We start from the raw sequence: 20,076 nt of genomic DNA on the forward strand, positions 1-20,076 counted from the left end.
GCGTCGGTGGTGGAGGGACTGAAGGTTGAAGATGATAGATGGGGTGCCAGTCAAACAGGCTGCTTTATCCTGGATGCTGTCGGACTTCTTGAGTATTGTGGAAGCTGCACTTATTCAGGCAAGTGGAGCACATCCCATCACACTCCTGACTTGTGCCTCGTAGATGATGGACAGGCTTTGGGGAGTCAGGAGGTGAGTTACTCACAGCAGAATTCCCAGTCTCTGACCTGTTCATGTAGCCACAGTATTTATATGGCTGATCCAGTTCAGTTTTTGGTTTCTGGATGTTGATGATGGGAGATTCAGTGAAGGTAAGGCTGTTGAACATTAAGGGGCAATGGTTAGATTCTCTCTTGTTGGAAATGGTCATTGCCTGCACTTGTGTGGTGCAGAAGTTATCTGCCATTTATCAGCCCCAAGCTGGAATGTTGTCCAGGTCTTGATGCTAATGGACATGGGCTGCTTCAGTATCTGAGGAGACGCGAATGGTGCTGAACACATGATTGTCATGTAGGAAATGAGAATTGATGGAGAAGTAGGAGGCTCGTTAAGACATTCTGCAATTTCCCCTGCCTGCTAGGAAGCTAGCTCACTTAGCAAGTAAATCTCATTCTAAAATTGCGGATAAGGGAATCTAATTTTAATACATTCATTACTCAGAATGATTCACCCATGAATACAAACAGGGATATTTAAATCAAGAAAGCGAGGCATTTCTCAAAGATTGTTAATCAAGTGTTCTTTGGAATATAAAACAGATTTTCAGAGATTCCAGAAATAGGAAACCTTATGAAAGATTGGTTGAGGGTGGAGGTCCTGGCACTCTAACCTTATCAAACTGGCGTGGGATTTGATTGGGGGCCAGAGATTGACAATCGTGTTCAGACCCATCACAAACTCCATTCCTAGCCCTTGTCTGCATCCTGCTCAATGGCCACTGCCAAAGGCTGAACCAAACCATTCATAATCTTGGTGCCATATTTGACCCTGAGATGAGCTTCCAAGCATATAAACTCTTCATCAATAAGACCATCTACTTCCACCTCTGTAACATCACATGCCTCTGCCCCTGACTCAGCTCTTCTGCTGCTGAAACCCTCATCCATGTCTTCAACACCTCTAGACTCCACTATTCTAACACGCTCCTGGTTGGTTTCCCATCTTCCAACCTTCATAAATCTGAATTATCCAAAACTCTGCTGCCGATATCTTAACTCACACCAAGTCCCATTTACCCATCAGCTCACTAACCTACATTGGTTTTCAATTTTAAGATTTTCGTTCTTGTTTTCAAATGGCCTTCATGGCCTTGTCCCTCCCGATCTCAGTCATTTCCTCCATCCTTACAACCCTTTGAGATCTCTATGCTCCTCAAATTCTAGCCTCTTACATATCCCTGATTTTAATCACTCCACCATTAGTAGCGGGTCTTCAGCACCTGGTACCTAAGCTTTGGAATTCCTTCTCCACTTCTTCACCTCCCTCTCTTCCTTTAAGACATTCCTTAAAAGCTACAAGCTTTGGATCACCTGGCCTACCATCACTTTATGTAACTTGGTGGCAAATTTTGCTTGACAATCATTCCAGTGAAGGGCCTTGGGCATTTTACAATGTTAGAAGTGCTATACAAATGTAACTTGTTGAAGTACTTGGGAAAAACAACAAGTGCATTATTTGTTACTGGAACATTTGAACAGCATGTAGGGATATTGATATTTGTGTCTCGATGTGTTCTTTTATAAGTAGGTAATTTTTTTCCTGAATCATAATATTGTTGCTGTGCTGGGTAATTAGGGGCTTTTGGTGAGGTCTGGCATACAGAATGACAATACTGCAACATTTGATTAAAGGCAATGATTTTGCATTATGCACATTTGTGTCAAGATAGTCAGGTCTCAGTTTCTGTGTTCTCGCAATTATTAAATTAATTTTGAATTCGCTGCATTTTTCTACCTTCAATCATTATTGAAAGATGCTAAGCTGGGCAGACAGATATACACACATTGGAAAAGTTTATTTGATTATCTCGAACGTATGGGGCTTTGCAGTTACTATGTTAATAGCATTGAGATTTCCTCTGAGGTAGGTGGTGGATACTGAGGAGGACACTCACTAAATGATTCCAACAAGTACAGAAGATTGACGGTGATCTAATTGAGGTGTTTAAGATGATTAAGGGAGTTGACAGACTTGATGGAAAGAAACTATTTCCTCTGGTGGTGGGAGTTCAAATCAAGAGGGCATAACCTTAAGATTGTACCAAGATGTTCAGAGGTGATGTCAGGAAACACTTTGGAACAATCTTGCCCATGGAGCTGTTGAGGCTGGTGGTGGTGGTGGTGGCGGTTGGTTGTTGGGTTGTGGGGGGGGGGGGGTCAATTGAAAATGGCAAAACTGAGATTGATAGAGTTTTATTGGGCAAGACTGTTAAGAGATATGGTACTGAGACAGGTCTATGGAATGGAGGTACAGATCAGGCATGATTTCATTGAATGGTGGAGCAGGTTTGAGGGGCTGAATGGCCTCCTTCTGTTCCTATATAGTCCCTTTAGCAGTTCCTGTTGTCACAGTGCTGGTGGACACTGGGAAATTAAGAAGCTGTCAGAAGGTCAAATCTTGTAAATCCACTGCGAAAAGCATTCTGTGCTGATCATCTATCCTGCACTGCCTCATTTGTACTTGCTGATCTTCACTGTTTTCCATTTTATCGACGTATTATTGACATATTAACTTTCAGCTGCGTCCTTGACTATAAATCTTGTTGTGGAATCGCCAAGGACCCCTCCTAATGCTTCCACTCCTCCCTTTCTAGGTCTCAACCGCCACCCCCTCCCTCTACACTCCACAAACGTAATTGCTGCTGTCTCCCCTGCACCTCCCTTCTCTTGGACCCCTTTACCTCCTGGTTTCTCTACGTTCAAACACTTTACAAAAACCCAACTCCAGCTAATCAGCTCTAGCTCTCTCTTCCTTCTTTGATTGTTCTTCACTATTCTTGGAATGGCTTGGGACATTTTCCTGTATTTAAAGTACTCTATATATTCAGGTAGAGCTTGTCATAGCAGCAACACACCAGCCCTGGTGCATCTGACAAAACTTTAAAAACATTGTGTCATTCTTGGCACTAAGTTAAAATGCTCAGAGAGCCGGTGCAGACACGATGGGCCGAAAGGCCTCCTTCCACACCGTAACAATTCTGTGATTCATGTTCTTCAATGAGGACTAATAAAGGTAATGGATGTTGGTTCTGTTTGTCTGTGTGCTATGATTTCAAACCGATAAGCTTTTCTTAAACATAATCCCATTCTAATGAAAGTAATCTGTTTTGTCAAGTTAATAAGATTTAATTTTCTATATTTAAATAATTTCTGATTTTCATTTTGATCCTCACACTTTTCCATGTTTTGAGTGACAGATATCTTCATTGCTCCCTTGTTTTCTCTAATTTTGAGCAGAATTTTTAACTGGCTTACATTAAACTCATTTCAGATCAACACCCATCTTCAAAAAGCACAGGGCATGATTTAACAGGGGGATAGTAAACATATGCATGGGAACTACACCCTCTATCTCTGCACACATCGTGACATCTCCTTTTCCATCTCTGTCCTTCTCCCATTGAACTCTCTTCTAACTGTCTTCTGCCCCGATTACTCACCAGCCTCTCTCTCTGCCTCAGGCTGGGGTACAGTTACAGTGTTAAAAGCTATGTTATGCAGGTACCTTTGCTCTCATTGAACCTTTATTGTTCTGCTCTATTTACACATCATTAAAATTAACTTGAAAGATAGAAGGCAGCCATCACAGAGAGAGAAAGTCACAGGCATGAAAATAACTGTAGGAACAGAGCCCTCATCATTCAACAAGTCTGTGACCTTTTCCTAAGCACAAAAAACTAATTAAATAAATCTGATAAGCCTGAGTTTTCTGTATGTTTGGAAATGATTAGAGGAGAATTTCAATATTTGTTAATGTTGAAACACCTGCTGTCTCTTTCCTGCAAGTTCTATAAACAGCTGCCCTCCAATGCTCTATTTCCTGTTTTCTTTACCTTTTTCTATCCATCCCCCTCCACTCATCCTTCACCTCAGGGGCCAACTCTCATTGGGATAAGAGTCCCACAGGCACCACAAGAACAACTTGCATTTATATAGCACTTTTAACATAGTAAAATATCCCTAGACTCTTCACAAGAGAGTTACTAAATAAAATTTGACACTGAGTCAATAAGGCAGTATTAGGACATGTAACGAAGAGCTGGCTCAGAAAGGTGGGTTTCAAGGAGTGTGTTAAAGAAAGAAAGAGAGGTAGAGAGACAGAGATTTAGGGAGGGAATTCCAGAGCTTAGGACCCAGGCAGTTGAAGGCATGACCATCAATGGTGGCGTGATCAGAGGGGTGCAAGAAGCCAGAATTGGAGAAGTACTGAGATCTTAAAGGATTGTAGGGAGGAGGTTACAGGGATTGGAATAGGCAAGGCAATGAGGGGATTTGAACACAAGGATGGGAATGTTGCTGAACTGGGAGCCAATGCAAGTAAACAAGTGTAGAGATGATGGGTGACTGGGACTATGGGTAAGGTAAGTTGCAAGCAGCAGAGTTTTCAACAAGTTGAATTTTATGAAGGGTGGAATGTAAGAGATTGGCCAGAAGAGCATTGAAATACTGAAGACTGGAGGTGAGAAAGGCATGGATAAGGGTTTTCAGCAGCATATGCTCTGATACAGGAATGTAGTCAGGAAATATAATGGAGGTGGAAGGAGACAGTTTTAGTCATTGAATAGATATGTGGTCAGAAGCTCATCTCAGCATTAAATATCACACCAAAGTTGTGAAATGTCTGGTTCAGTCTCAGACAGCATTCTAGGAGAGAGATGGAGTTGGTGGCTAGGAAACAAAGTTGTGGTGCGGCCCAAAGTTAATTATCTCAATATTTCCAATCGTCAGTTGCATGAAATATTTGATCATCTGATACTGGATGTTGGACAAGCATCATGACAAATCAGGGACAGTGAATGGTGATGGTGGGAGAGGGGGGAAATTGTTGCGGGGGAGTGGGGGGGGTGCAGTCAAGCGAGTTGGCAGTTAGATAGAGCTGGATGTCATCAGCATAGACATGAAACCTGACCTCCAGTAATAATTGCACAGTTTTCTTGTGTACTCCAGTAGCAATTACAGAGCTGGTGCTATGGGAGCTGGATGAATCAGTATTGTGGGGGAGTCTGTTCATTTTAGAAATGAGTTTTCCATTTTAAAATTGCTAGAAGTACATTGTTTCTCCCTGTCCCTTCTCAATGCATTTTCTTTCTGTTTTTTTTGTTTGCCTATTTTCTATTTCTCCCTCCTTCCTTCTCAGATTCATTGGTTGTTGCTGGAGTACAGATGGTTCTCTTGTACTTCATCCAAGTAGGTACTCGTGACTGAACTAAAACAATGAGCATCTGACGGTGGAGAGAATCCCAGCCAAAACGTCCTTACTCTGCACCCAGCTATGCTGAACCTGACCGATGGCTTGGTCCTCATCCCTGCCTTTGTGGACCCGAGACTCAACCACTCCAATGCTCTCCTAGCTAGTCTCTCCTTTTCCACCCTTCATAAACTTGGGTTCATCCAAAAATCTGCTGCCTGATTTCCTGACTCACACCAAGTCCTTTCACCCATCACCCTCTCTGCTTGCTGATTTACATTTGCTCACCATCAATGCCTTAATTTTAAAATTCACTTCCTTGTTTACAAATCCCGCCATGGCCTTGCCCCTCCCTATCTCTGTAACCTCACGTTTTCTACGATTCCCTCCAATCCTTGGTCCCCAACTGATTCAGTCCGTGCCAATGATCCAGGTTAAGACAAATTCTGCCAGATCAAAACTCATTTGCATTCTGTTAATCTCTAAATCAGTATGTAATTCTCTGAAAATTCCTTGCTACAACAGCTTGTTCAATCATGCGACAATCCTCTCATTATCAAACACTGCCAATTAGTTTGCATTTAAAAATGCAGTTGTTCCTTTTCTGACATTTCACTTTGTTAAAATATTGCCAAGTATTTTCCTCTTAAAGGAAACTTTCCAACATTTTGTTACTGCCCTGGGCCTCACTTTCCAGTTTTCCCATTTGAATACACTTTGGGTACAGTTCCTATGGTTCCTCACTGCACATCATTCCTGAGACTAGACAGTAAGTGTTGGTGTGCTAGTGACTTGGGGGAATCAAAATGGAAACTGATTATATTGTTGCATGAAATCTACACACACACAACTTTTCTAGTCTGGGTCACTGGGTTGTGACAAAGAATGTGAGCACAACTTGATTTCTTTACCCTTTCTCTGGACCCTCCAAGCATCAATACCCCTCCTCACTGTCTTGGGCATCGAACAACAACTTTCATTTATAAAGTACCTTTAACATAGTAAGGCTTCTCAAGGTGTTTCACAGGAGCATTATCAAACAAAATTTGACACCAAGCCACATAATGAGATATTAGGACAGGCAACCAAAAGCTTGCTCAAAGAGCTAGGGTTTAAGGAATATTTTAAAGGAGGCAAGAGAGGTTTATGGAAGGAATTCCAGAGTTTAGAATCCAGGCAACTGAAGTCAGGGCCAGCAAAGGTGGAGTGATTAACACAGGCGATGTGCAAGAGGTCAGAATTGGAGAAGCAGAGATTTGGAGAGTTGTAAGGTTGGAGGAGGCTACAGAGATAGTGACAGACTGAAAACAAGGATAGGAATTTAAAATTTGAGGCATTGCCAGACTTGGCATCAGTGTAGTTCAGTGAGGGGTGATGGGTGCCTGGGACTTTGTGTGAATTAGGCAATGGGCAGCAGAGTTATGGATGAAATAAAAGAGTTGGACAATGAGAAATGTTCTCCAACCAATGATGGAGCTGATCAGCATTGTAAAGTGACATCAATGGGGTCATTTTGATGTTGACCAATGTGGTTTTAGAAGACTCCCACACCATGTCATTCTGCTTCCAAGAACCTCTGCCTCCCATCTTCCACCTCCATTTTAGGTCGCTGATTCCCAGAGTGGTTTTCAGTTTGGTTTTCACACCGTGCAAATCAGCACTCCCTGGCTCTGAGTTCCTACCAAGTTGACAAAATGTTAAGTTCATTCTCCTCTCACTCCAGTCAGCAAAAACTCGTTTTGTTCCTGTACCACCTGGCATGGTTTCCGTGCCAGCTGTGAGTTTGTTCATGCCAAATCGCCCTATGTGCCTCTTTTAAAGTCACCCATTGAATAAAGACACCAAGGGGTTAGCAGTAACCTCACCCTGCTTGATACACAGCAGAACCTGACAGCACCTCCCAAACCTCCGAAAAGGACAAGGACATCAGGTGCATGAGAACAATTCGTAGGTGTCCCCCCCGCCCCCCCACCCCCCCAACCTCCTGAGTCACACACCATCCCGAATTGGAAGCATCTCGACCATTTCTTCACCACTGGGCCATAATCCTAGAACTCTTTACTGAAGAGCACGGCGGGAGTACTTTTACCACCCCGACTGCAGAGCTTCAAGAAAAAGGCCCACCACTAACTTCACAGGGGCAATTAGTGATGGGCAATGAATGCTGGCCTTGCCATCGAAGGCCACATCCTGAGAATGAATTTTAGAAATTTATACCCCAAAATAGATTTAATGATTAATAACATTTTTACAAAGGATCCTGTTCCCCCTGTTCAAAGCCTATAAAGTTATTTTTCAAATGATTGATATAATTATAGGGAACTATTTTATATGTAGGTGTAGTGAGAGGGGGCAATATGATTTATTTTTGTTGGCATTTGTTTTAAATTCTAGGTATATTTGGGGACCTGTTTTGCTGGCTGGGAGATGATTGTTCGCTTGGTTTAGGGAGTGCCTCTCTTGTCTCTCACTTTCGATCCATGTGAAAGGCAGAGCTGGTGAATCAGGTCTGATGAGCTCCGATTTTCGCACTCGGTCGGGCTGTTGATATCGGGGACTCCGAATGTATTTTATTGTGACGCGGATAAAACTGAAGGAAAGTGAGAGCTGAAACGGGTCAATCCATCTTGGAGGCAGTGTCAGTAATTGAACTCTGAGAGCTCGCAATGGAGCACGGATCATGGAGAGTTGGGGCTGTAGGATATCCATTGGAGAAATCCTGGTTCCAGGTTTAGTGCGGAATTGCTGTTCGAGATGGGAACCGACCGGAATTAGACTGGAAAGGATGAATCTTCCTTTCTCCCGAGGGACGCCCGCGCCGCCTTCAACTGATTGATGGGTTGAGACTGAGTTATTTATTAATGATTTCAAATTGCAAGATCGATCGATCCAGTCATCTTGTTAGAATTTAAGCCTGCTTTAAGCACCTCGAGCAAAGAGCTAAGATTTCAGATCCGCTCCTGACCCCGACCGAGCTGAACCGTTTCTGGGAAGCAAATCGCCAATTTACCCCCCTGTACACCCCCCAGCTTCCCCCAAACACTTACTTTGGGGATAAAATAGATGTAATGTTTTAACAGTATCTGGAATAATCCTTTTCAAATACTCCCTGTCGAGGCTGTAAGTACGCCGTTTTATTAAAGTTTTATTTAACTTTGGTTGAAATACTTAAAGGTTTTTTAAAACAAGTTGGGATTCTTTTGATTATAGTTCGATGAATCGTTTCTAGCTGATCGAAATGTGAATCATCCTAACGATTCACCTCTCTGTTAAAAACATTGCATTTAATCAGCTTCCAAATCTGTATTAATAACCTTTAATATATGAATGGGGTACGAATTATAAATTCGGATTGGGGTTTAAATCTGGGCATTATTTATATAAAAATAATCGGATATTCTAAGATTTAAAAAGGCTGCGTTTGACGCTGAACTTCCAGCACCCAGGTTGATGGACAGCGACTTAATCCTAACCCAGCCTGTTCATTCTGAATTACCCCTCCCTTCCGTTTGAAATCTACTTCGAGATATAAAGGAATCAATTGGCCCCTTTAAATATCTCTTCAGCGTTTAAGTAAAGCCGGTTCCTCTACGGCTCGGTCCAGCCCACTTCTGCTCTTGCACTAGCTTTAGTGAAGGTGCACTAAGCGGTCAAATTCAACTTCAGCCAGTCTCCCTGTCTCTCTCCACGTCCACTTCACCCCAATGGAGTCGCTGAAATGTTCAGCTCTGGTCAGAGAAGGTGTAGGGACAGCCAAACCTCCCAAACACCTATGGAGGCAACCGAGGACACACATCAAGATCAAGCAGAGGTTCTACTCGGATACCGAGAGGTACATGTACCACCGAGCTCAGGACAACTTTCAGACCCTAGAGAACGGCGATAGACCTGGCCTGAAGAAACCGCGGATGTCTTGGCCCACCTCTTTTCATGGTTTCAGACGGTAAGCGGGAAACGGGGAGCGCTGGAAGGGTGCAAAAACAATGCAAAAACAAAAGTTTAATCCCTTAAAAAAAGAGACATCTATCAGTGTGGGATGCATGTATGTGTTTATACACGCGGTGGGGGTGTATAGTTATGTATCAGTTTTGGGGGTGTGTGTTTGTGTTTGTGTGTGTTACACACTCCATTACATAAGATAGGTCCGGATATCCACCTTTTATATTGGGAAAGTGAAGGGAGCAATGTTGCAAAATTGACCTGAAAAGCCCAGGCAAGAGAGCTGGAGCAGCTTGCCGCCTTATCCAGCCCCCTTGAGAGTGCCAACTTCCAGCATCCTTCTATAACCTTATATGCCTCTGATAAAATTTACAGCTTCAACTCGTTCCTCATCAATGGTCCAACCAATAGAGCGGACACCACCCATTGCTGTCGCTGACCATGGTCAGTGATCCTTAGCGAGCGCCGGGAGTGACTTACAACACCGTAGAATAGACTTTTGAGTTCTATCAGGCTCTACGGATACTGTTTGTTTTGTCATTGCTTAACTATCTAATCATTTTTCAATAATAGATGGATTGGTGTGTAAATACTCCATGGGGTATAATTATTCTGTGGTACTGGGGAGAGAGGGAGCATATCTGCTGCTGAGGGCGGCAGAAAAAGATTGAATAGTGAAGATGTGAAAATATGGTTGTTCATCTTTTAGGATTATAAACCTTCTTTTAAGAGATTAAATGTGTGGGCAGAGTCCATGATGGGGTAGAGTGCATATGGGCTGTAAAAGAAGATGAAATGGTAGGTGGAGCCCATGATATGCCAAAGAAGGTGGTTAAATTGGGTGGGTGGAATAGGTTTGATCCTGTGAAAGGCTTTTTCTTTTCTTATGTTTAGTTATTCAAAATCAAGAATTCCTGTCAAGGTGCATTATCTTTCAAGGTTAACTTGGGAAGGTGAGGGGGTGAAAGATTCAATAGCAGTGTCATTGAAAGCAGAGTAATTCCAGTGATGAGGATATTTTGGAGCCATTTTGATCTGAGTCACCTTACTGAAAGTGGTGGTGGTGGGGGGGGGGAATGATGACAATGATGGCGGATCGAGGCATTGGTGCTATTCTACATTGTCACAATTTGAAGGCAGCAGGGTTCCTAATAATTCCCCAGTAGCCTGCAGTTATTGGGGTTAATTCAAGCTGCTCTTGTTGCTGAAAGATACAGAAATAAAATGTGAGCAAGAAGCACTGGTAAAAGCTCAGACTGAATCTTGCCACTCCTGATCGCACTGCTCCACAGTGCTTGGGAAATATCTTGAAGCTCTCTCTTGCTTTCAGTTTGTCTATATTTAAATGTTTCCTAAGTGGTGTCTGATTGTGCCGCTTAGTTTTATAAATGTTATGTTTTCAATTTGCATGTTCTCCACCCACAAGTGAAAACATCTTCTCTACAACTGCCTTATCGAACCCGTTCATAATTTTCAAGACTTCTATTAGATCCCTTTTTCTCGAGGGAAGAGCCCCAGCCTGTTTAGTTTTTCTACCTCTCAGTTCTGGTATTATCTTTTGGATTCCTTTCTGCACCTTCTCCGGTGCTTCTATCATATTTTTGTAATATGGAAACTAGAACCGTGTAGAGTGCCAGGGTAACAACATAAAATGCCTTACTTTCTCTGAATAGATCTTTTGGTTAAATCAGCACCTGGAGAAACATTTTCCCAGTGCATTCTGAGAGTAATAGTGATGGCATATGCTGTGCTGATAGTTTTATTTATGATGAAGATGATGAGGTGTTGAGGCCAATTGTGCAGGATTCCACCAAAACTAAACAGGATAGGAGATGAGGCTAGAGAGATTAATATGTTGTAGCAAAATGATAAGATTTAAATGCCAATAGTTACATTTCAAATCTCTTCAGCCTCACATATCCACCATTCAGTGAGTGGCTGGTCAATCCCACTGAGATGGTGGGAGCAGTTATATTAATTCATTCCAATGCCAAACAGATCGGTTTCTTTCAGAAAATAACATTCTTGGTTTCAATGTATGAGTAATTTGTGACTTGACATGTCGTAAGTGTAGCATGCTTGGAAAGAATGTGCAAATTTAGAGCTGTGTTTCCAAAGCTCTCGATGCTAAACTCTTCCTTGCCTCATGTCTGCTGGAGACTAATTGTGAGATTAATTGTGATGATTAGTCAATAAGTCCATTATCATTATATCATATGACCATCGGGGTGGTAGAATGAGAACAAATGAACATTGGTTTTTTTATTGTCTAACAGTTCGTATGTTTCTTTGTTCAGTTACATTCCTATATCCCAGGACATCCCCAGGCACTTTACATTCAATGAAATGCTTTTGAAGTTTGTTGTTGCTGTAATAGAGGAAACACAACCAATTTACACATGACAAGGTCCCATGGACAGCAACAAGACACATGGTCAGATTGTTTTTTTTTGGTGTTGGTTGAGGGACAAATATTAACTAAAACCCTATGGCGAAGCCCCATGGCTTTTCTTCAATTAATGCTGTGGAATCTTTCACATCCACCTGACAGGGCAGACACAGACTTGGTCAAATGTCACACCTGAGAGTGCAACACTCCCTCAGCACTAGCACCAGGGAGTTTCTGCCTAGATTATGTGCTCAACTCGCTGGAGCAGAATTTGAACCTACTTTCCAGGAAATGCTACCACTGAACCAAGGCTGGCACTCAAGTATCACTGATTCAAACTTTCCCTTCCTCAGATTGAAAGTGTGAAGTTTGGAAAAGTACGAGTCTGAGTAAGAAATAGTGCAATGAATGTTTATTTCAAATTTGAGTGTATGGGGGAAGGAAGGTTGTGTAGGATGGTTTATTTGCAGCCTTGGAGGAATAAGTGAGGAAAGTTAAGAGGGTTTCTCTGATTTGTGAATCAGAGCTATTGAATAGAAGGTTGAGTTGTGACCTCACTCTTGCATTCTTAAATTAGCAACCTGTGTCCTCTCTAGTATAATAACCCACCCCAGCCCACTCACTGCAATTACTGTAATTACAGTTATGCAAATAAGATTCAGTTGGGATGACCAGAAATAAATTAAACTGACATCCGAGGTAAGAGCTGGGGAAAATCAAAGGGAAAAATTGCAATGAGTGTTATTTTAATGTATGGAATACAGATTGTGGGAGAGTTTTTTTTTTACATGGCAAGCTGGGGTCGTTGTTGTAACATGTCTAGAATTTATGACCAATTTACAGCACAGAAACAGGCCACTCAGTGCAACTGATCCATTCCAGGGTTTATGTTCCACCACAAACCTTCTCCCAGTCCTCCCTCATCCCATATTCTTCTATTTTGTTCCCACCTCTTTGTTTATCTAATGTTTCCTTAAGTGTATCCAAGCCATTTGCCTCAACTCCTTGTGGTAGCAAATTCCACATTCTCTCTGGGTAAAGAAATTTCTCCTGAATTCCCGATTGGATTTCTTGGTGACTATCTTATATGCCTGGCCCGATAGGTTTAGCCATCTGCAAAAGTGGAAATATCCAGCTGAATTTTCCAGTTCCTTTAGAGGTAATTTAGAGGGTTTTACAGGGAATGTTGCTAAAATTGGAATGTTGCTATTATGTCGGTTACCCAATGCGTTCCTGCCATTTGTTAAACTCCTGATGACCAGTTAATGAAGTTGGAGACCAGAAGTCAGTCTTTACTCAGATGTAGATTTATTCACAGAGTGAAACATTACAAGCGTATAGCTCCTAATTCTACTCCCCCTCCACTGACAATAAGTATCTCTTTATACTCTTTTGAGTAAAAGAAAACAAATTAGCAAATAGACAAATTAACAAAGTAAAGGGGCAGCCTCTTAAAAGGGATAGTGCAAATAAAGACAAAATCACAAAGGAAACGTCCCCATTTATACCCTTTTGAGTATAACCAATCAACAAAAAGGGGATAAATTAACAAATTAACAAATCAAATCAAACAATTTATGTGAACAGCCCCTCAAAGGAACACTGTAACAAATAACAAAAACCAAACCTACTGCACCTAGTATTCCCTGACAGTTTCCCATCCAAGTACTAAACAGGCCTGAATCTGCTTAGCTTCCAAGATCAGGCGAGTTCAGATGTTTTCAGATTAGTATAGCAGTAGGCCTCTCCCCATTTATAATCTTTTGATGAAATCAATTAACAAAAAAAGGGACAAATTAACAAAAAGTCAAATAAACTAACAAAAGTGGATAGCCCTTAAAGGGGCACCGTAACTAAAGGTGTGTCTCTTTATTTGTGCTCAAGTAATTATCCAATCAATGTCCTCCACCTGCCTATACTTTATACAGTTCTGAGTGATCTTGCCAAATGTGGGTCAATGTTGCAGGGGCTACCCATCCAATAGTGGTGGGATAGCCAGTTAGGCCCATTGGGGGAAGATAATCATTTTACCAGGGTCTTCCTGATGGTGGCCAGGCCTCCCACACTGAGGCTGGAGACTGAAATTGAAATGCAGGTTCCTCCAGGCAGTAGGTTGGGGGGAGCCATCGTTGCCTCCTCTCCATCACCTCAGCACAAACCTGCTGGGATGCAATGGCCACAGTTGCTGCCACAAGCCACCCTGTGGTAGGATGCTGATGCACTATGATGGACTGAGAGCTGTGGCCATGTCTGATTTTTAATTTTTCACAATGCTCCAGAGAATGCCTCATTTTGAGATGACCTTGCGATCTCCTGCCTGTCTCAACATTGCCCATATTGCCCATTGGGGCTGTGGGCCCTCTGATTGAGCCTCCTGCTTCCCTCACCCCCTCAGTATCTTTAATTGTGGGGTTTTCTAGAGATGGTTTCTTAATTGGGTGCCTCCAGGAAGATTGCGAGTGACCCTCCCATGGTCACTCCTAGATCCTCAATTCGGAATTGAGGCTGATGTCAAGATTGTGACACAACAGGGAAAATCCGGCCTTTCATCCTTGTCTGCCCTTCCAAACCATTTCATAATCTTAAGGATCTCAATCAGGTTCACCCTCAGCCTTCCCTTTTCTAAGGAAAACATTGTTCAATTTCCTGTCCAAAAAACACAGTTGCCTTTTAATGTAACTCAAAATAGATAACTCAAAAAAATATATTCTCAGTTTTTCTTTCTACCCTCACATGGGTTATGTGCACCAGAAAAAACTGAGAGATTTAGAGGACAGAAGATTACTATTTGGCACAGTGTTTCTGTCCCGGTTCTTTACTGGGGGCTCATAACTAAATCCACTGCTCTGCTCTCTTTCCCTACCCTCCCCCACGGTTCTGATCTTCCTGCTTCAAATATCTATCCAACTTTCCCTTAAATAATTTAATGGACTCTAACCCAACCATTCCCTGTGGCAAAACATTCCATGTTCTAGCAGCTCCGTGTGAAGAAGTTTCCCTTAACCCATTCTCTTTGTGTCATCTTTAAATTGATGACCCTTTTGTGACTGACTCCTGGGCCAGCAGAAAGTCTTTTTCCCACTCATCACCGAGCCAGTGACACTCTCATCCTGTGAATGAATAAAAAAAACTTGCTCTATCAAAACTCTTCATAATTAAAATAAAACCATCTACTAAATCTTTTCTTGGCCTTCCCTCTGCTTTAGTGAAAATTGTCCTAATATTACAATTCTCTCCTCATAATTATAGCTTGACATCATCCTGCTGAATCTACACTGTGTATTCTCCATGGCTTCAGTGTGCTTTCTACAATGCAACACCCAAAAATGCTCACAGTACTCCAACTGTGAACTAACCAATGCTTTAAATAAACTCATGATAATTATTTTCTCTTTTGTGTTATGCCCCATTTACAAAATCCAAAATGCTCTGGGCCTTTTTATTGTTCTGGGAAATCCTGTAGTGCGCTTGAGTCAACCGAAGGGTGAAAAGGTTTTTCCTTTCTCCCTCAGTCCAGGACAGATCATCTTGTAGGAGCCAACTGGGTGTGCCGGGTAACTTGGTGCCTGGATTCTCTCTGTTCTTCTCTAACCCATGCCTGCAGGTTTTGTGATGGTCAGGCTATGGCACCATCCACCTCCCTAACAATTTCTGCACTTCTTCCATACAACAAAATGCTGAAACTTGGAGTGTAGCCTACTGCTTTGTCACCTCAGTGGCTAGTGTTTGTGTTTGATCCCAGTCAGTGAGTTCCACAGGCTATTCATAGACATCACACATGACTTACATCCAGTGTGATACACACATACACATAAACTTGCATACACGCTTACACATTCACATGTGCATGTACACACACATGTTTCTTCAGCCTCTGCTCTGTGCATCTCACTACTGGATCACACTTTCCAATTATGAATCTAGGTCCCATCACTCAATGCACATTAATTCAGATAAACATTGTTGACTGATCACACTGTCTCTTTTTCTCTCTCTTGCTTTAGAGATGAATGCAGGGTAAAATGTTTGCTTTTGTACAGATGGATTGATGGATCTAATTACAATATAAATCCATGCATTTTATGATCTGGGCTTGCACATTTATAAGCACTTATATGTGAATGACCTTTATGCAATAAAATCAGATACAATTATCAAGATTTTCAGATTTAGAACAGATCAGTTAGCAACAAACGTGACCAAATTCCAAATCCACAGGAGGAATATCTTGGGAGATCTGCTGAATTCACCAAGGCTCCTTCGACAGCACCTTCCAAACCCACAACCACTATCACCTAGAAAGACAAGGGCAGCAGATAGATGGGAACACCACCACCTGAAAGATCCCCCTCCAAGTCACTCACCATCCTGACTTGGAAATATATCACCGTTCCTTCACTGTCACTGGGTTAAAATCCTGGAACTCCCTCCCTAAAAGCACTGTGGGTGTACCTACACCACATGGACTGCAGCAGTTCAAGAAGGCAGCTCACCACCAACTTCTCAAGGGCAACAAGGGGTGGGCAATAAATGCTGGCCCAGCCAGCGAAGCCCACATCCCATGAATTAATTAAAATAAATACAATAGCTTTCACATTCTGATGGAATCCCCAAGTACTTGAATATAGAATATTAAAGCACAGGAGGAGACCATTTGGCTCAATGTGCCTCTGCTTCTAAACAGCATCCAGTTATAGTCCCAGTCCTCTGCTCTTTTCCCCTTCAAATGTTTATCCAATTCTATTTTGAAAGTTATTATTGAATCCATTCCAACACCCTTTCAGGCAGCGCATTCCAGGTCACAACAGCTCACTGCATTTAAAAGAAAATAAAAAACTCCTCATTTTTTCCCTCTGATTCTTTTGCCAATTATCTTAAATCTGTGTTCTCTGGTTATTGAGCCCCCCCCCCCCCCCCCCCCCCCCCCCCCCCCCACCACGCCCCCCCCCCCCCCCCCACTGTGAGTGGAAACCATTTTTCCCTCTTTTTACAATCCCCATAGAGATTGATAATGTTTAAAAGGAAATTCAAACTTCCAGTTAATAACTGAAAAGAATGACATGACAAGATTACACATTTTGAAACTCTCACTGTAACAAGTGACTAAAACACCACAACATAAACACTATCCTTGTAAGAAACTTATAGTTTAAATTACAGAAATGGATGTTCTACTTTTATACTTATCACATATCACACTCTCCACAGAATTAGATTCATTATAGTAAGCAATGCACAGTTGCTTCCAGCTTCCAATGGGTTCACATTTCCTCATTTTGCCAAGTAGTAACTTTGAATGACTGCCTCCAGGCACTTCCCTTAGTTTTTGGAGAGTTTCCTAAATCCACTACAAGGAGTAAAGCCTATTTCAATGATTCTTCCCCTTTGCCCATGCCAGAACAAATCTCCTCAAATCCTTAGATAGCTGCAGGATGCATCTCGTCGACTATAGCCCATCTCCCTCCAGCATCTGGCTGTGATAGCTCGCAAAGCCAAGCAGCCTTTTCTCTCTGCTGACCACACAAAACTGCTGCCTGTCTGTGATATTCAGTGATTTGAAGAGAAGCCTGTAACCTGATCTCAAAAATGGCTTCCTCTGCACTCTTCCTCATGCTAATAAGAATCAAATGGGCATTGCCTCTAGGTAGAAATGCTAATTTGCTATTCTTGAGAGCCAACCCTCTTTCATCTTGAAACTAAATGGATAGATTAAAGCAAAACTGTTTACAACCCAACATTCTCAACACTTTTCTGGGACTATGGAGATTCACATTCTAGCCAATGTTAGCACACAGTCTGCTGTCATTGTCACCAAGCATAAATACCTTCCACCTTCTCAGTAAAACAATCTAAATGTTCCTTTGATCTCCATCAATCAAACCACCTAGGCTTACCGTCAGGCAGGCTGCAGAACAGGTCACATGACCCCCTTCATTTTACCTTAAATTTAAAGACACAGTCCCATAACAACAATCTTATAAATCTCATAATTGTAACGTTCTATCAAAATCCTTCAAAATTTTGAACACCTCGATTAAACCTCACCTTAATCTTCTCTGGTCTAAGGAAAACAATCCCAGCTTCTCCCATCTTTTTGCATAACTAAAGTCCCTCATCCCTGGTACATTCTCATAAGTGTCTTCTGCACCCTTTCATATTCTTCTTAAAGTGCAGTACCTAGAATTGGACCTGATACTCCAGCTGAGGCCGAACCAGTGATTTCTAAAGAATGAAATCAAAAAGAAATTTCACTTATGTTTGACCATCTGTGATCATAAAGTAACAGCTGGGATCCTGCAGCTAACTGCAAACAGGATGCAGTAAGTATGTGTGACTGTGTTACAATATGGTGCGAGGAAAGAAGGATTCTGCTAATCCCAGCATGCTGTTGGCTGTATACAAGACACTTCGATGTTTGCACTTGTAAAGCAAATTAAGGAAACATCATTTAGCAAACATTTTTTGTTTTATTTGCAAATACACCATAATTACTCTCAGCCCACCAAATCAAACATCAGTGCTTGACTAGCCTTGGAGCCTGGGCTTAGTCCCAGATGGTGTGTTTACCCACTGGAAAAGTCTGAAATTAATTTTATTATTTGCTTTAAACTTGATTTTTACACTTGGAAAAGTGATGGAAAAAAGAACTGTTTTCATCGAGTTTCTGTTCAAACCATTGCCCCAGAAAATAACAACTTGCATTTCTATAGCATCCTTAATGCACTAAAACATTCCAAGGTGTTTCACGGGAGCAATTAGCAAACAAAATTTAACACCGGGCCACATAAGAGATTAAGACAGGTGACCAAAAGGTTGATGAAGAAGGTCACTTTTAAGGAGGAGAGAGAGGTAGTAGGTCTGAGGGGTTTAGGGAGGGAATTTCAGAGTTTAGGGACTTGACAGCTGAAAGCATGACCACCAATGGTGGAGCAATGAAAACTAGCATATGGATTTATGAACATATGAACAAGGAGCAGGAATAGGTCATTCAGCCCTTGAGCCAGCTCTGCCATTTAAGAAGATCATGGCTGATCTGATAGTAACCTGAAATCTGCATCCCACCTACCCCCGATAACTATCACCCTTTTGCTTAGCAAGAATCTATCCACCTCTGTCTTAAAAATATTCAAAGACTCTGCTTCCACCACCTTTTCAGAAAAAGAGTTCCAAAGATTCATGGCCCTCTGAGTGCATGAAAAATTTTCGCCTCATCTCTGGTTGAAATAGGCCACCCCTTATTTTTAAACAGTGACCCCTAGTCCTAGATTCACCCACAAGAGGAAACATCGTCTCCACATCCACCCTGTCAAGACCCCTCAGGATCTTATGTGTTTTAATTGACAACATAAGAATATAAGAAATAGGCTTAGGAGTAGGCCATTAGGCCCCTTAAGCCTGCCCCGAAATTCAATAAGATCATGGCTGATCTGCCCCAGGCCTCAACTCCTCTTTTGTGCCAACTCCTCAACTCCCCGCTATTTCAAAAATCTGTCCAACTCCTCTTTAAACACTGTCAGTGATCTGGCCTCCACAACTCTCTGGGGTAGAGAATTCCAGACATTCGCTACCCTCTGAGAGAAGAAATTCCTTCGCATCTGTTTTAAATGAGTGCCCCCTTATTTTGTAACTATGTCCCCTAGTTCGAGATTCTGCCACTAGTAGGAACATTTTCTCAACATCTACCCTGTCAAGCCCCCTCAGAATCTTGTACGTTTCAATAAGATCACCACCTCCCCCCCACCATCCTTCTAAATTCTAATGAATAAAGGCCTAACCTGTTTAGCCGTTCTTGATAGGTCAACCCCTTCATCCCAGAAATCTGCCTAGTGAATCTCTTTTGAACTGCCTCCAAAGCTAGCATATCCTTTCTTAAATACGGGGACCAAAACTGTACAGAGTACTCCAGGTGTGGCCTCACCAACACCCTGTACAGTTGTAACAAGACTTCCCTATTTTTAAACTCCAATCCCCTGGCAATACAGGCCAAAATTCCATTTGCCTTCTTAATTACTTGCTGCACCTGCATGCTAGCTTTTTGTGTTTCATGCACAAGAACACCCAGATCCCTCTGTGCTGCACTTTTTTGGAATCTCTCTCCATTTAAATAATAGTCTGTCTTTTGATTCTTCCTACCAAAGTGCATGATTTTACACTTTCCTACATTAAACCCCAACTGCCAAGTTTTTGCCCATTCACTCAACCGATGTATAACACCTTGCAGATTCCTTATGTCCTCGTCACAACATGTCCTCCCACCTATTTTTGTATTGTCAACAAATTTGGATACATTACACTCTGCCCCCTCCTCCAAGTCATTAATATAAATAGTAGGTAATTGAGGC

At 42.0% G+C, this 20,076-nt stretch overlaps 1 protein-coding gene and 1 pseudogene across 3 annotated transcripts in view; one reads left to right on the forward strand and one right to left on the reverse strand.

The window, feature by feature from the left end:
• The window catches only part of LOC121287200 (cAMP-specific 3',5'-cyclic phosphodiesterase 4C-like), a 286,241-nt gene that overhangs the window by 62,831 nt on the left and 203,334 nt on the right, over nucleotides 1–20,076 (forward strand). The window lies entirely within an intron of this gene.
• On the reverse strand, nucleotides 13,359–13,477 carry LOC121287672 (annotated as a pseudogene).

Source organism: Carcharodon carcharias, chromosome 14 (genome assembly GCF_017639515.1).
Source record: "Carcharodon carcharias isolate sCarCar2 chromosome 14, sCarCar2.pri, whole genome shotgun sequence".
Classification (NCBI taxonomy): domain Eukaryota; kingdom Metazoa; phylum Chordata; class Chondrichthyes; order Lamniformes; family Lamnidae; genus Carcharodon; species Carcharodon carcharias.